This window comes from Papio anubis, chromosome X (assembly GCF_008728515.1).
Source record: "Papio anubis isolate 15944 chromosome X, Panubis1.0, whole genome shotgun sequence".
NCBI classification, from domain to species: Eukaryota; Metazoa; Chordata; class Mammalia; order Primates; family Cercopithecidae; genus Papio; species Papio anubis.
This window is the reverse complement of record NC_044996.1, coordinates 3,426,111-3,443,705: the sequence shown is the minus strand read 5'-3', so window position 1 is coordinate 3,443,705 and position 17,595 is coordinate 3,426,111. Positions and strand designations below refer to the sequence as shown.

Below are 17,595 nucleotides of genomic sequence, written 5' to 3'. Positions count from 1 at the left end.
CTCTTTGGGGTTGCCACTTCTTTAACTATCTGTCAAATGTTACACAACCCAGGGTTCCTTTCTTAAGGCTATAACTTTTTCCCTAGACAGTCTTCTCCACTATCAAGGTTCCAACCACCACCTCCAAGCTCAAGACACCCCTCCCCACAAAAACTTTTACTTGCAGCTCATAACTCTCCTGACTTCCTAATGCATACAACAAACTATCCACCCAACATCTCTAACTGCACATCCCACAGGCATTTCAAAAGCAGCAAAGCCAAACTGAACTCACCACCTTATCCTTACCCTACCCCATGCAATTTAACTCCTTCCCTGTGTTTCCTATTTCAACGAATGATTGCATCATCCTCAGTCACTGATGTAGTGATTTTGGGAGTTATCCAGCTGATCTCCACATCCTGCTGATTTTTGTTTGATTTACATTTCTGAAGTCGATTCCTAGCTTTTCATCCCCATTGCCATTATCTTAGTCCAGGTTCTCATTATTTTTTCTCTTAACTATTGCAACTACACCACAAGAAGCAGCCTACCAAGGTATGGGTTATTGATTGTAACATACTGATTTTAGTATCAATGGCACTTTGGAGTCTGTAGGTAACTTAAAAGTAGAAAATACAACTCTGACTCACAGATTTGTTGGCCATGTTATTGATTTCACTTTCTCTGGATGAATGTCATGGGAGCTTGGACAATGTCTCCAACCTGTCTCCAAAGGAGAAATTCTGTAAATAATCCATATAAGAAAGAGAAAACTTCCTTTTCCTATTGTAACATTTTATAGCCCTTTCCAGGTTTAGACTCATGGCAACACTGTAATAACTCACATTACATTTCTAGGAGAGAGGAGAAAAATCAACTGCTGCCAGAGTGAACTTTATATTTACATTGCATATGTGATTCTTGGGAGGTCCCCTCTATCTTCTTGTGAATTCTCAACATTTTCTGACATTTTTTAGAAAAGCACTGAAGGTACAGAACTTTACTGTATACCTTTGCACGTATGATGTCTCTAGGTCACCCTTTCATCTCTGGCATCACGACTAATTCAAAGTTATTAATTGATTGACATACAAAGGTCCTGCATAATCTGGCCCGTGATTACTTCCCCATTTGTATCTCTTACCGTTTTCCTAGCTTTACTCCTTTCCAGTTATATTGACCTATTTCCTGTTCTTTGAATAAGCTGCTTTCAACCTCAAGGCCTTTACACTTATTGTCTCATTTTCTTAAATTACTTTCATCCAAGAACTTTGTATGGTTTCTTCCTTCACATTATTCAAGTATGAGCTCAACTTTTAACCCTGGAGAAAGTCCTTTCCTAACCATCTTATACAAATTGGCATCCCCCTACCCAAACATTATCCCATTACTGTGTTTTATTTCCTGCAAGCCATCATCATTATCTAATATTTTTGTTTATTTATTTGTTGGCTTATTTATCATCTGTCTCCCCACACTACATTTTCAATTTCATGGTGGCAGAAGCTGTATCAATCCTTTTCACCACTGTAATACCAGAGTTCAGTAGGTTATTCATAAGTGGTTGCTGGATGGATTAGTAAACGTCCACATGACATAGACCTGATACATTAATCAAGGGAGAGGCAAAGGCAAAAGAATTCTCGGTCATCACAAGTTCAGTAAGTATTACAGTGCAGGAGTCTGAGGAAACAATGGCAAAAATAATACAAAGCAGATAAAATGTAACTCCAGATCCTCTTCTCCCCAACTGCATACACACTTAAACCATGAACCCAGGAAAATGTTATCTAATTCTGACAGAAGCCTCCCTTAGAACACTCACTTCTAAAATGTTGTTGAGGATGTTGTTCACTAAGTCTATCCTGTCCTCTTTATGGAGATCCCTAGAAGCAATTTATTTCTCATATATTATGTGAAATAGTTTGCTCCTATGAGCAAGTGATTGTTTTTTGTCTTTCGAACCCTGAGGATCATGTAAAGGAGAGTTTTTCTCCTAGAACTGGCTGCTAAAAAATTCCAAGCTAAGCCAAAAGTTCAGGATCCCATAGCATGCATAGTTTGTACAAACTTAGCCCTGGTTCCATCTATTTTTTCTAATTTTTGTTTTCCTTGACCTCTGACACCCTGATCTTTAAAAAATCCAATTGTATCAAAGCTCTTTAAACATTTTCACAAATTCAATTTTTAAGCCAGGAGAACTAGGTAAAGAAAATATTCTCCTGAGCTTATTTGACAGGTGTACTTTGGTCATCTGTTGTTGTAACAGGAATGTCTCGTAAATGTAGCAAGTGGATGAAGCAGGAACTTCCAATTGGTTGGTCTGTATCAATTATGGGTCTTGAAATCTTTGTTACTCACCAAGGCTATTTTTGAGAGCTCACCTTCCCTTCTTTGAGGAGGGAATCTGAAACTGAGCCTCTAGCTAAGGGAAATCCCTCACTTGTTGTCCTGGCCCCTATCTGGTAACCAAACACTGGCAATGGTCTCCTCTCCCACCCATCCTACCATTAGACTGCAAACAAAGGTAAGGACTACATCTTCTAGGCAAGATGCAGTAATATCCCTTACGATAACTTTTCATAAAACTCTTCAAGAGCTGAGTTTTATGAAAAGTTGTCATAAGGGATATTACTCTGTCTGTGGTGTTAGGACCAAATTAGAGAGAAATAGGACTAGAATCAGGATTATTTACTAAAAAACTGTTACAATAAGCTAGGCTAGAAGTAATAAGGGCTATATCAGTCAGGGTTCAACAGGGAAAGAGAAGCCCTTCCAATTTTTTTTTTTTTTTTAGAGGATAAATGTAATGCAGGGAACTAGTTACATAGGAGTTGGAATTACTGATGAGCCGTATTGCATAAGATAAGTCAACCCAGAGATAAGCAACAGCAGGAAATCACTACCTGCCCTTGGCTGAAGAGGCAAAGAATGGAGCCAGGGTTTCCAGAATCCTGGGACAAGGCCACCTGGTAGAAACTGGAATCACGGAGTGTCTGTTGGTGGGAGATGGAGTCACAGGGGAGACGGATGCAGTTTAAGGCAGAGAGAGGAACAAATTATATACCCTCCTGATTTCCCCCTTCCTCTCACCCTCCAATCGCCCTCCAGGAAGCACAAGAGGTTAGAAAATGCAGCCTAAAAAACAGAGTGGAGCAGAGGAAGGGTGACAAATAGCTCCGAGGGCAAATGGACCAGCACAAAGGCCTGTATCAAGATGGTGGCAGTGGAGATGGAGATGAGAAGATGAAGTTAGAAGTTATTTAGAAGTGAAATAGGTGGAGTGGTGAGCATTTATTTCCAATTCTTATGACTGCTGGATTAATCACGGTACTCTTGTGTTGGAGTGTAGGAGATGAGGCTGGTTTGGGTTTTGTTGAGGCTGAGATGCCTGTTAGGCCTCCAGGTAGAGGGACCTGGGAAACAACCATATACTCAGCTCAGAAGCTCAGGAGAGATACCACACTGGAGAGAGAGAATGGATAATATTAGCCAGGGAGTGTATGGTGACAGAGAGGAAAAGCTGGGAGGGTTTAGGACACAGTCATGAGGAGCACCCACACTTTATGGTTGGACAGAGAAAACTGAGGGGGATCAGCCAGTAATGAGAAGAGAGTCAGAAGAAAGTCATCTGTGAGAAAATAGAGAAAAGGGTATTTCATGAAGGAAGGTTCTAGGTCTTCTATCTCAGTGACTTTGGACAAACCCAGTGCTCTCTTCTCCTACATTCCCTTTCTCCCTACCACCAGCCTCTGCTTGTCTCTACCCTGGCATTGCCAGGCTTTACAAAGCCTTCAGTTTAAGAGCTTGTAAGCCTTGTTGCCACTATGGCAGCATGCGGTATAATGTTGGGGGCCACCAAAATGGTTCTGAAGCAGTCATAGCCTTCTGAGATCCCATCTGATGGGCTAAGTGAAGTATCCGTGTGCTAAGAGCTATTCTTACACAGAATCACATCCTGTGAGGCCAGAGCATAAGAAGACAGATATGTGAGGCCTCAGAAAGAGCTAGAGAGGGGCAGGTTTCTCCCCGTAGGTGCATCTCAGACAATGCTAAAGAAAGATGAGTCTGAGAGAGGAGAATGGAAGTGCTACAAAGAAAGTCCCAGAGGCATGGATGACAGGGAGAAATAGGGCCTGAACTGGAGCTGGAGCAAGGGATTCAAGCCAGGGCAAGCTGAAGGCCAGGAAGTAGGAGGAGATGGTTAGGACTGAGAATGGGATACAAGGATCTGAAGGTAAGAGACCAACTGGCCTGCCCTTCTTACATTACAGCCTGGTGTGCTGAGCATTTCCAGATGTGCTATTCTGCTAGAGCCACATGCCAACCTTAAGCTCCTAGCATCCTAGCTAAAGCAGCCCCCCGCCCCCAGCACTTCCCACCACTTTTCCTAGTGAATCTTTGTAGCACTCAGCAAGCATGGAATAATCTACTTTGGTCATTTATTTATGTATTCTAACCCTCCACCCTCAATAGACTATGAGCTCCTTGAGAATTTATGTAACTGTTCCCTAGTGCCTGGAACAATCTAGCACAAAATCTGTGTGCACTAAAGATATGTTGACTGACTGAAGTCTAGAAAGGATTTGCAAAGTAGTCCACACTATATAGCTGGGAAACCAAGGCCCAGAAAGATGAGGTGGCTATGGAAAGGCTGCATAGGCAGCAAGGGGCCAAGCTGGAACTGGAAGCAATCCAGGTATTCTGATTCTCATTTTGTCCCATCACCATGATGCCACAATTGCTTCCTTACTCCTAGCAGGATACTTCAGGCCACCCAGAGAGGGAGGCTCATGTGCAGTGGCAGGAGCCCAGGCTTTGAAATCCAAGTTATGGTTCCAATCCTGGCTTTACTCCTTAGTGTCTGTGTGACTTGCAGCAAGTTACTTCACTTTTCTGAGCCTCTATTCCTGAGCGTGGAAACCTGGACCTCTCAAAACTTTGGGGAAGACTCATGGAGTCCACAGAAACATACTGAGAAGAGGGCCCAGCCTCCCAGCTTGTGGCTTTTGGTGGTAAGGAAAGATGAGTCTGAGAGAGGAGGATGGAAGTGCTATGAATAAATCCCCAGAGGCATAGAAGGCAAGGAAAACAGGGCCTGTGCCGGAGCAAGAGTGAGAGATTCAAGCCAAGTCAGTGAGACACCAGAGGCAGGAGAAGCGATGGGTGGGGCTCTCCATCAGGAAGACAAAGGTTGATCCTGGGACTTCTCAGGGTATTCCCCCTCCAGTCATCTTGGGGTCTGTGAGACCACAAGGTCCTCTGCCTGGCCACTGAACTGTAGTAACCAGTAGCACTGACCCTGCATGGGTGGAGAGAGGCTGGCAGGACAATCCACATGGCCTATGCAGAGAGAGGGCGGGGCAATGAGGGAATAGTGACACACTCTCAGAAGCACACATAGGCAGGTGAAACCACAGGGAACAACCATGTTTTCCCTGGATGATCCCAAGCCTGCCAGGCAATAGCAGCTCAGCTCTGCCATTTATGAATTTGCTTGTGATCTTGGACAAGACCCTGTTGTCTCTGGTCTTCAGTTTCCTCCATAGAATGAGGACCTCAAAGGTTCTTGCTCGTTCTGCCGGCTATTCTACTTGACAGTAACAGATATTCCTTGCTCTGTACAGTGCTCTTTGTAAAGAACATGGGATATTCACAGCTTCTCAGGAGCAGGGCTCTGGCTGGCCCAGCTGAACCACTATGCCAGTTGTGAAAAAGGTTCCACAGGGCAGCGGAAACGTCAAAAGCCACTTACCCTGGGCAAGACACTTTACCAACTAGAACTCCAGGATTCTGATTTCCAAAAATGGAAATAAGAGCCTCCTTTTGCCTTTCTTCCAATACTATATATTAAAGAGCTTGGGAACCATAAGATGTTAGCTTCAATGTCTTAGTCCCTCCTTGGGGACTCAGGTTTTTAGCAGAAAAATGGGAGTAGAGCAAGCCGTTAGACTGTCATCTATAAGTGCCTCACCATATTGTGTTCCTAATCCCCATGGTGCCCAGAGAGGATCACTGTGGCTCAGCTACAATGTGGCAGAGCATGAGACTCTTGCATCTGGCAGTGGCTTTAGGGGCTGCTGGAAAAGAGAGTGACAGAGAAACTAGTGGAAAAATATCTTCCTTCACCAGGCTTACCAAGAGTTTTGTCTGCAACACCCAAGTCCTCAGAGTGTGACTACAAGATGTCAGCCTGTCACTTGTGGTTCCCATGTGGCATTTGGGTGAAGAAATATAAGGTTACTACCTTTGCTCTTGATGTGCCTTCCTCAAGAAACCTTTAGGACCAAAGTCCAGATGTCTGGTGTATAAAGCAGACTAGATGTTCTGCCTTAGTCAGGAAGCAGTACTCGGGTCATGCTAAGGAAGCAGCTGGGAGTTGGGCAAGGTTGAAATTCCTGGATCATAACTGCAGAAGGAATGAGTCACTCATCTGAGCCAGGGAGGCCAGGAAGGCAGAGCCAGACTTAGAGGCAGGCAGTGCACAAGAAAGGGAGGGGCATCCTGTGACCAGGCCAGCAAGCTGGCCTTCTATGACACTACTGATCTGGTTTTCTTCCTGGATACTGTCTGTGTGTGAGAGTAACTGCCCCTCTCTGTGCCTACCTGCCTCTGTTGTAAGGGAAAGCGTTCATGGTTGGCAGATGCTCACTTCAGCTCACCGGGGGTCACTTTTACCGAAGGGATGGTTTGGCAGCAAAATAATAGGAATAAACTTTTTGGGATGATGAATATATTTTGCACCATCACTGTGGTTGTGGTTTCTTGGGACTATATTTTTCAAAACTCTGAATTTATTCTCAGTATTTCAGAGAAAAAGTAAGCAGAAAACCAGGAAGGATATACATGACCTGAACAGCACCATTATCTACTCTGACCTAATTAAAAATTAAAAAACAAAAAACAAAAAACAAAAAACAAAAAACAAAAAACAACGCATCCAACAATAGCAGAATAAGCATTCCTCTTTAGTGTGCATGAAATATTTACCAAGATATATGGTATTTTGGGCCATCAAACAAACCTTACAAATTGAAAAGAATAGAAATAATATAAAGCATCTTCTTAGATCACAATGTAATTAAGCTAAAAATCAAACACCAAGATGTCTGAAAAATGCCCAAATATTGGAAATTTTAAAATATGCTCCTAAATACCCTATGAGCCAAAGAGGGAGTCTTAGGAGAATTTTAAAAATATATTAGGTCGAATGAAAATAAAACTATATGTACAGAAATTTGTGGGATTCAGCTAAAGTATTTCCTTGAAGGAAATTTATAGCATATTTTAAATGTTTATATTAGAAAATAATATCTAAAATCAATAACCAAAATTTCCACCCTAGGAAACCAAAGAAAGAAGAGCAAGTAGAATTTAAAGAAATTGAAATGGACCCCACCCCCTCCCTCCCCAAACTCCCACCTCTTCCCTCCTTCCTCCCTCCCCACCATCAGAGAGCACACAGACCCACACATCATTTTACAACAGATTTATTTTATTTTGATCACCAAGAGGCACACCCCGTGGGGTGTAAAATGTACTCTAGATCCTGTTGGCTATTTATCTGGGGTTAGACCTCTGGAGACTTCTCAGCTTGCCCTGAAATTACTGACTGCTCAGGGAGACACTGAAGAAGGTGGAGGTCTCCTCACTGTTTTGGTCCTGCTATGGCTCATTTTGATGGAGTTCCTCATTCAGCTGGTCACAATGGCAGGATACTGTTGGCCCACTCCCTTCCTCAGGTTTTCCTGAAGCAGTGGTCTTTTTGGGAGAGACGTTTTTCCTGGAACTCCCTTGAAGGGTTCCTTTTCCCTTCCTAGTTGTCTTGGGAATCTGGAACAACAGGGAGATCTCAGAAGGGCACTGGTTTGGGGAAAGAGGATGGAGGAGGGGTGGGAACAGGGGCTTCATGAGAAAGGCATGGGCTGAGGTGAGGGTTGTGCTAGGTGAGGACAGGGCAGGAGTCTTGGGAGAGAAGAGTCAGGGTCAAGAAAGGGAGGAGCCCAGGTGGTTCATTTATCTTGATAGGGCTTCTAGATCTAGGTTGAGAGGGGGCTTTCCTCTTCCTCGCCACTTTGGTGATGGCAGGTAATTGTTCCAAAACTGGGCTGGAGGCTTGTCATTTCCTGGTCATCTTCGCCAGCGTCTCTCAATTGTCTATTCCAGGCTGCCTGGTCTCCCCATACATACCCCTCCCAGGACAATGACGAACGAGACCCCTGAGCTTTGATTAGTTCAGCAAGCTACTACTTAGCCAATGGTTGCCCTGTCGGGGAGAAGGTCTTAGACATCACAAACCACCTTCAGGACATTGTCGTGGGAGGGAGCGGGGAGGAGAGAGAGGAGGAGAGGAGGAAGGATGAGGAGGGGATGGAAGGATGAGGAGGAAGCCAGAGTGGTCTGGTTGAAGAAAAGAGGGGCATTTCTTTAGAACTGCTAAAGAGCTTTCCCAAACAGATAGTGCTGCTCCTTTCCTCCCATGTTCAACTGGGGTGAGTGACATGGCACGGAGAGAATTATTCCTCCAAGCTTTTCCCTCAGGTCACTCCATTTCAATGCTGCTTTCTGTTTTCTCCTGCCATTCACCATTATCTAGTTAAAAAAAATTATTATTATTATTATTATTATTATTATTTTATTTTACCAGAAATCTCTCTAAGATAATCTGGCTGTATTTAAGTCTATGTGTAGATGTGAATCACCCTACTTTCCTCCTAAAAATTTCTCTTATACATCTTGAAGACCACTCACTTGGCTACTACCAGGGAACTTTTCCATCGTACCTCCTTTTCCCAGTGTCCACAGGGGTTTCCCAGTCTCCTGGGGTTTCAGTTTTTCCCAGTCTGAAATCACTGCTTTCAGGCTGTCAAACTTCAGTGAATACACTTCCTCCACTGGATATCTTATGAATCTTGTTTCAACTGTGGGGTCATGCTCATCTCAGCAGGTGTAGTACCCAGGCTTGGATTTTAACAGTGTAGGGTGAATGAGGCAGATTTTCACCTGTCAGAAATCATGCAGGATGTTTGCATTGTAGAAAAATGCAACCTAAAACTGATGAGTTCATGGAACAGGGTAGTGTTGAGTAGAATAGATCAACACTGTGCCTGTGGTTCTGTCCAGTGTAATAAGTGTTTTTCAAAAAAGGCCTTCAGATTGGAAAAAGACAAGTAAAACTGTCTTTATTTACAGAAAATAAGAGCATATTCAGACAATTCTATCAATCTTAAAAATGCTTTTAGAACTAATAAGAGTTTAGCAATGGCACTGGATATAGATCATTATACCTGTATTTTTATACTAGCAATGAGCAAGTGGCAATTGAGACAAAACAATGTAATTTAAAATAAATATTAAATGGATAAATATGACAGAAGATGTATAAGATCTGTCCAGTGAAAACTATAAAACATTACAGAGATAAATTTAATGAGAAACTAAGTAAATAGTGATATAAACTTTATTCATTAGTCAAAAGACTGAATATTAAGAAGTCACTTTCCCCCAAGGTTTTTGAAAGATTCAGTGCAATCCAAATCCAAATTCCAGAAATGTTTAAATAGAAATTGGGAGGCTGACTCTAACATTCATATAGAAGTGTAAAGGCCCTAGAAGAGCTAAAGAAAACTTTAAAAAATAGAACCAAATTGGAGGGATTACCCTGCTTCATTTCAAGGCTTGTAAACTAACAACGATCAGTATAGTGTGGAACTGTCGTAATTACAGCAATACATCAACAGAAAAGAATAAACTCCAGGAATGAATCCACATGTATATGCATCTATAGATAACTAATTATTGATAAAGATGCAAATGAAGATTAGAGGAGAGAAATTATAGTGTATTCAACAATTGGGTCGGGAACAATTGGATATCCACATGCAAAACTAAATTTCAATCCATACTCTATCTATCTATCTATCTATCTATCTATCTATCTATCTATCTATCATGCAAAAAGGGAGAGAGAGAAAGACAAGGATAGATATTTTAAGGAACTGTCTCAGGTGATTCTGAGGTCTGATACATCCAAAATCTGGCCTGTCGGCCAGCAGGCTAGAAACTGACATAGCGTTTTTATGTTCCAATCTTGTGGTAGAATTCCTTCTCCAGGAAACCTTGGTCTTTTAAGACCTTCAACTGATTGTATGAGGCACACCCACATTATGGAGGTAAACTACTTTACTTAAAATCAACTGATTTTAAACGCTGATCACATCTACAAAATACCTTTACAGAAGCATCTAGACTAGTGTTTGACCACACAACTGAATACTATAGTCTAGACAAGTTGACCCATAATACTAACCATTGCACATGCCTAGCCCCATATAAAAGTGTAACTCAAAGTGAATCATAGCCCTAAATGTCAAAAATACTTTTTTCTAGAAGAAAACAGAAGAAAAATTTGTTCCCTGGGGTTATGTCTTAGTTAGCTTTGACTTCCATAACAAAATGCCATGGATTGTGTAGCTGAAACAACAGAAATTTATTTATTTTTCACAGTTTTGGAGACTAAAAGTCCCAGATAAAGGACTGGAGGTGGTCTTGTAGATGGCCCTTTCTCATTACATCCATTCTTGGCATTTCTTCTGTGTATGTGCATGGAGAGAGGGAGGGAGGGAGGAAGGGTGAGAGACAAAGAGAGAGAGAGAGAGAGAGACAGTTCTCATGCAAGCACAACAGTGCTTTCTTGTGTCCCTTCTTATAAGCACACTAATTCTATGGGATCAAGGCCCCACCCTTACGACCTCTTTTAACATTAATTACTTCCTTAGAGGCCCCACCTCCAAATACAGACATACTGGGGCCGAAAGCTTCAAAATATGAATTTGACAGAGAACACAAGCATTAGCAAAGAATAGACACACAGATTAATAAAACAGGATACGGCTTAGAAATAGACCTGCACACATATAGTCAGGTGATTTACAACAAAGGCAATAATGGTAAAAGTATAGTTTTCCCAACAAATGGTGCCTGAACAATTGGACATCTATAGATACATAACAATAATTTAGACATATCCTTACATATTTCAAAAACATTAACTCAAAACACATCATAGACCTAATGCAAAATGCAAAATCCATACAACTTGTATAAGAAAACATAAGAGTAAATCTATATAATTTTCAGTTTGGTGGTGAGTTTTTAAATTTATCACCAAAAGCATCATCGATGAAAGAAAAATTTGCCAAGTTGGACTTTATTAAAATAAAAATCATATGCTGTTCAAAAGACGGTGTTAAGAGAATAAAAACAGAAGCTACAGACTAGGAGAAAACATCTGTAGTATACATATGTGGTAAAGAACTTGTCTCTACAATATACACAAATTCTGAAAACTCGACGATAGAAATAAATGAAAACAGTCAAAGATCTGAACAGACACTACACCAAAGAAGATATACAGATGGCAAATAAGCGTAATAAAAGTGCTGAACGTCCTTTGTCATTAGAGAATTGTGTACTAAAATGAGATACCACTACACACCTAATTAGAATGTCTACAATAATAATAAAAAAAGACCAACTGCTAGTGAAGATATGGAACAAAGGAAACTCTCATTCATTGATGGTGGAAATGCAAAATGGTACAGGCACTTTGGAAGACAGTTTGGCATCTTCTTACAAAACTGAACATAGTCTTATGATAAGATTCAGCAATCCTACTCCTAGGTATTTACCCAACTAATTTGGAAACTTATGTCTACATAAGAAATTGTATATTAATGTATACAATAGCTTATTTAATAATCACCAGAAACAGGGGCATCCAAGATGTATTTCATTTGGTGAATGGATAAAAAAACACATAGATTAAAAAAACAGAATAGAGCCCCAAAATAGACCTGCACACATATAATCAGGTGATTTATAACAAAGGCAATAAAGGTGAAAGTATACTTGTTCCAACAAATGGTACATGAACAACTGGGTATCTAAACAAAAATAATAATAAATAACCTAGACAAATCCTTAGGTATTTCACAAAATTAGCTCAAAATACATCATAGACCTAATGCAAAATGCAAAAACTATACAACTTCTATAAGAAATCATAAGATAAAACTTACATAACTTTGTTAAAGAGCTTTTAAATTAAACACCAAAAGCAAAAGTAGCAATGAGCACACCTAGCACCCAGAAGTAGATTTCTAGAACCACTTCCCATTGAAAGGAACCAGATATTTGGAGAAATTGTTTATTTACGACTGGGGCAGGGCATAAACCTGATGAGCCTGGGGCATTTTGTAGCCCTAGAAATTAAGGGCTAAAGAATATGATAAAGGACATCACAGTGTTGCAAATCCAGACTATGGAAAACTGGAAAGAACACAAGATCTGTTTCTTTCCAACAACAATGAAGCAATGGCAAGAAAACAGATCATGTGGAGGGGACCTACAGGTGATAAAAGATTTAATTACAAAAAATCACTATGTAATACTATTTTTGGGTACTCATTCAAAGAAACAAATTTTTATAAAGTATAAGTCTTCCAGATAAGTGCATAAAACAATTGAACATTTCATAATCATTTAATGTTTTAGAAATGAGAACTGTATTGGGTTTTTGTTTGTAGTGATTGTGACCCAGAGGTCACTACAATCACGGGTGCTGCAGCCACCCAGGGAATACCTCGCCTGGTACCCGCAGCCATTCTCTGCAAGGGGTACAGCTGGGTACAATGTCCTCATATTTTAAAAATGAATATTGAATTATTTAGAGATGAAATGGTATGCTGTCTTTGATTTGCTCCACATTATTCCAGCAACTGAGTTGCAGGTAGGTGAGTGTCTAACTGGAACCAGATTTGCTGTGTATTTAAAGTTGTTGATCCTGAGTGTCAGGTATGCTGGGTTCATTATGTTAGTCTCTCTATTACTCTATATGTGTGAGGCTTCCCTGATAAAAAAAAAAAAACCACACACACACACACACACACACAAAAACAAAATGAAAACGTTTTTTATCATAAATATCATGCCATTAAAAATGAAATCCTAAGTGAAACTATTTTGTAGAAATAAAATAAATAAATGACCAAATTGATCCAAAAAGAAAACTTGAATTAAATGACACAAACTGAAACTACAATATTGAAAGCTCAAGCCACCCTCAAACGTTCCAGGTTAGTCAGTTTTGGAGGCTGATTCCACCAAATGATCGAGGAAAACTAACCATCATCTTATCTCAACTCTTCCAAAGCATGCAAAATATAGAGAATTCTTCAATTCATTCTCCCAGATTAACCCTCCTGGATTCAAAAATCAGATGAGGACCACCCCCCCACTCCCGATGGAAAAAACACATAAACAAGCTCTCTTACATAGCAGCAAATATGTAATTTATGTAAATTAGTAGAATATTAAATGAACAAACAAGCTCTGCCCAAGGAAAGAAAACATGATTTAACATTAGAAAAAAAAGTTTCATTGTAATTTTTTACATACAAAATAGAGGAAAAAAAATTTGATCACATACATCAATGGGTACAGGAAAAGCTTTTGGAAGAAACTCAATATAAGTTCATGGTAAAAATATTTAGTTAACCTATATTGAAAGAGAACATCCATTTCCAAAAATCAACAGCAACCAAATGTGAAAAGTTCAAAGAATTATCATTAAAGGCAGGAACAAGAAGTAGATGTAGGCTATTATCTCTACGTTTTAAATCATCACTGAGACACAAAGTCAGAGCTATAAGTATCATAATAAATAAGGGGCGTGAATATAGGAAAAATACATAATGTTTAGTGATAATACCCTTATCATTCTTGAGAATTAAAAGAAAAAGGCATGTGGAATATCCAAGTGAATGGGTTTTCAGAACGAGGTGTACAACAGATTACTATAGCAAAATCAAACTCTCTGCCACACAATAGGAATAACTATTAGAATTAATTAATTTCCATTAATTAGAACAATTAATAGAAAATATGCCATTTGCAATAGCAACAAAATCCAAGAATTACCAAAAAAGAAGCCTAAGAAAAATGTGTAAGGTCTTTCTAGAGGAAACTATCAAAGTATACTGATAGATTCAGGTAAAAGGAGTTTGAAATAAGTAGAGGACCATAACATATTCATTGATCAGGAGCAGAACATCGTAAAAATGTCAATTCTGCTTAAATTACTTACAATTTATTGTCTTACCTCTAGCTGCCAAAATTACAGTCAAATTTAGGCTACTGTTCTCTGCTTCCCTAATCAACTCTGGAAAATTATATTAGAGAAAAAGAAAGAAAGAAAAAACAACAATATCAGCAATAAAATCTAAGCAACAAAACACAGAAAGTCCTGGGTGAGACTGAGGACTGTACTTTGAACTGGTACTTGTGTTTGGGGTGGTGTCGATTGGAGAGGGGTGGGCTGCAGGGATGTTGGAGAAGTCTTTAGCCTGCTTAGACGTCAGATGACAGAACGAATAGGATGAACATTTTAAAATTTCCACTTCACTGCATTGCACAATCTGAGGCAGCACCTCAAAACACGATTCCAGTAGCCCTAGGGTAATAGCAGGACAGCAGGAAAATTGGCTTGGTTAAGGCAGTATGGTTCCAGAGATCTGCTAATTACAACCCGAAACCAACTTAGTGGGTGAGGATTGGCATTATTATTATTATTATTATTATTATTATTATTATTATTGAGACTCTCGCCTGGGCTGGAGTGCAATGACTCGATCTTGGCTCACTGCAACCTCCGCCTACCGGGTTCAAGCGATTCTCCTGCCTCAGCCTCCAGAGCTCTGGGATTACAGGCGCCCACCACCACGTCCAGCTAATTTTTTAATTTTTTTGTTTTTGTATTTTTAGTGAAGACGCGGTTTCACCCTGTTGGCCAGGCTGGTTTCGAAAAGAATTCTTTTAACAGAACATAAACAATAGAATAGAAGTTGAATAGGGTATCAGAGTGAATCATGCAAACTAAGGGTAGGTATTCTTTCATAGAAATAAATATATATGTTGCCACCTACATATATCCTCGGAAGATATGTAAAATATATTTCTTTGAGGAAAAAAGGTTTGCAAAGCCCAGCTCTGGCTGAGGAGGAGCCCCTGTAGGAAGGTGTGCATCTTCTCCCAGAGGTCACTACAATAACGGGTGCTGCAGCCACCCAGGGAACACCTCGCCTGGTACCCGCAGCCATTTTCTGCAAGGGGTACAGCTGGGCAAATGCTCAGAGGTGAGAAAAACAGAGCATCTCCAACCCATCACTTCAACAAAGAGCCAGGACCCAGGAGGAGGACCCTCCTGAGTGAAGACTGAGGGTCCACCCCCGCACAAAGAGGAGCCACAGAATCCAGCTTAGTCCCTCCTGTCAGCCCTGGAAGATCCCAGCGGCCTTGTCGCCCAAGGGCACCTCTCCTCCCACTGTGACCTCAGGGGACTCGGAATCAGAACCTTGGTCTGAGGGGAGCAGACACCATCCGCAGAGAACAGGGGTCCTGGCTATGCAAGGAATCAAAGTCAGAATTCTGAGGGAGGACTGAGGGGCACGCCTACATCAACCCCTACCTCCAGGACCTCTCGCCTCCTCCCCCACCCCAACTCCCACCCTGGCGGAATCAGGTTCTGCCCCTACTGTCAACCCAGGTGGCCTCGATGTGACATCACTGACTTGCGCATTGGGAATCAGAGAGACGCGAGGTTGTCAGTCTGACCAGCAGCTTGAGGTTCACGGAGGGAAGCAGGCGCAGGATCTCTGAGGGAGCAAAGTGAGGGCAGGCTGTGCCAGGCATCAAAGTCAGGACCCTAAGAGAGAGCTGAGGGTCCCCCACGCCCATTCCTATCCCCCACCTCATTCCCATCCACACTCCTAACCCAATCCACACCCCCATTCCCTACCAGCACACCTATACCCCCAACCCCGATTCAACCCCCCCATGCCCATCCCCTATCCCCACACCCGCACCCCCACCCCCCAACACCCATATCCCCATCTGGGCAGAATCCCCGGTTCTGCCCCTGCTTTTAACTCAGGAAAGCCCCAGGTGCCCTAATGTTATGCCACTGACTTGCACACTGGGGGTTAGAGAGAAACAAGCTTCTAGGTCTGACTTGCAGCTTCGGATTGGCAGAGGGAAGCCCGCCCAGGCTATATGAGGAGGCAAGATGAGATGTTGCAGGAGGACTCAGGAGGCTCCCCACCCCACATAGACAACCCCCCAAAATCCAGCTGCCAGCCCTGGGACACTCCTGGGAGGAATTATCAGTCTGGGCGGTGCCACCACTCCACTGCCATTTAAGCCTCAGGGGACTCCAGAGTCAGAGCTTAGGGTGATCAGCGCAAGACTGATGGGGACAGGCTCTGCCAGACATCAACCTGAGGACCCTATGAGAAGGCTAGGCATACCCCAGCCTTTTCCCATCCCCCAACCCCATTCCCATCTGCCACCCCATCCCATTCCCAAACCCATCCACACACCCATCCCCCACCAGCACCTCTATCCTCCCCAACCCCTACTACCCTCATACTGCCATCTCCCACACAAAAATTCCCGCCCCATCCACTAACGTCACCCCTCCCTCCCCCATCCACGTTGAATCGGGTTCCGCTTCTGCTTTCAACCCAAGAAAGCCCCAGGTGCCCGGATGTGAGACCACTGACTTGCGCATTGGGGGTCAGAGAGAAGCGAGCTTCTCTGTGTGACCGGCAGCTTGGGATTGGCGGAGGGAAGCGGGCCAGGCCCTGTGAGGAGTCAAGGTGAGATGCTGAGGGAGGACTCAGGAGTCCCCACCCCAGATAGATGACCTCAAATAATCCCGGACCACTCCTGCTGCCATTCCTGGGTTACCCGTGGGCGCACTTCTGAGTCTGGGGCACCCAGCACCCCACTGCCTCTGAAGTCGCAGGGGACTCTGGAATCAGAGCTTGGGGTGATCAGTGCAAGACTGGTGAGGGCAGGCTCTGCCGGGCATCAATCTCAGGACCATAAAAGAGGGCTGAGCTTACCCCACCCATATTTCCATCACCCACCTCCATTCCCATCCCCCACCCCGTTTCCATTCGCATTCACAACCGTTTCATCCCCCCACCCCCACCAGCAATCTTATCCTCACCAACCCCCCACCACCCTCATACAGCCATCTCCCACACAAAAATACCCGACCCTTCCACCAACCTCACCCCTCCTACCCCCATCCACTCTGAATCGGGCTCGGCTTCCGCTTCCAACCCAAGGAACCCCACGTGCCCGGATGTGATGCCACTGACTTGCGCATTGGGGGTTAGAGAGAAGCGAGCTTCTCTGTCTGACTGGCACCTTGGGCTTGGCGGAGGGAAGCGGACCAGGCCCTGTGAGGAGTGAAGGTGAGACGCTGAGGGAGGACTCGGGAGTCCCCACCCCAGATAGACGACCCCAAATAATCCCACACCACTCCTGCTGCCAGCCCAGGGCCACCCGTGGCCAGACTTCTGAGTCTGGGGCGCCTACAAACCAACTGCCTCTGAAGTTGCAGGGGATCTGGAGTCAGAGTATGTAGTGATCAGTGCAAGACTGGTGAGGGCAGTCTCTGCCAGGCATCAATCTCAGGACCATAAGGGAGGAGTGAGCATACCCCACTCCTATTCCCATCCCCCACCCGCATTCCCATCCCCCAGC

The 17,595-nt window shown here is 42.8% G+C and overlaps 1 protein-coding gene across 1 annotated transcript in view; it reads left to right on the top strand.

Moving 5' to 3' along the window:
* The first annotated feature begins 16,517 nt into the window (after nt 1-16,517).
* Nucleotides 16,518-17,595, top strand: part of LOC101024933 (melanoma-associated antigen 4) — a 463,021-nt gene continuing 461,943 nt past the window's right edge. Inside the window, exon 1 of the mRNA XM_031660814.1 lies at nt 16,518-16,697. The gene's annotated coding sequence lies outside the window, so the exon portion shown is untranslated. The remainder of the gene's footprint in view (nt 16,698-17,595) is intronic.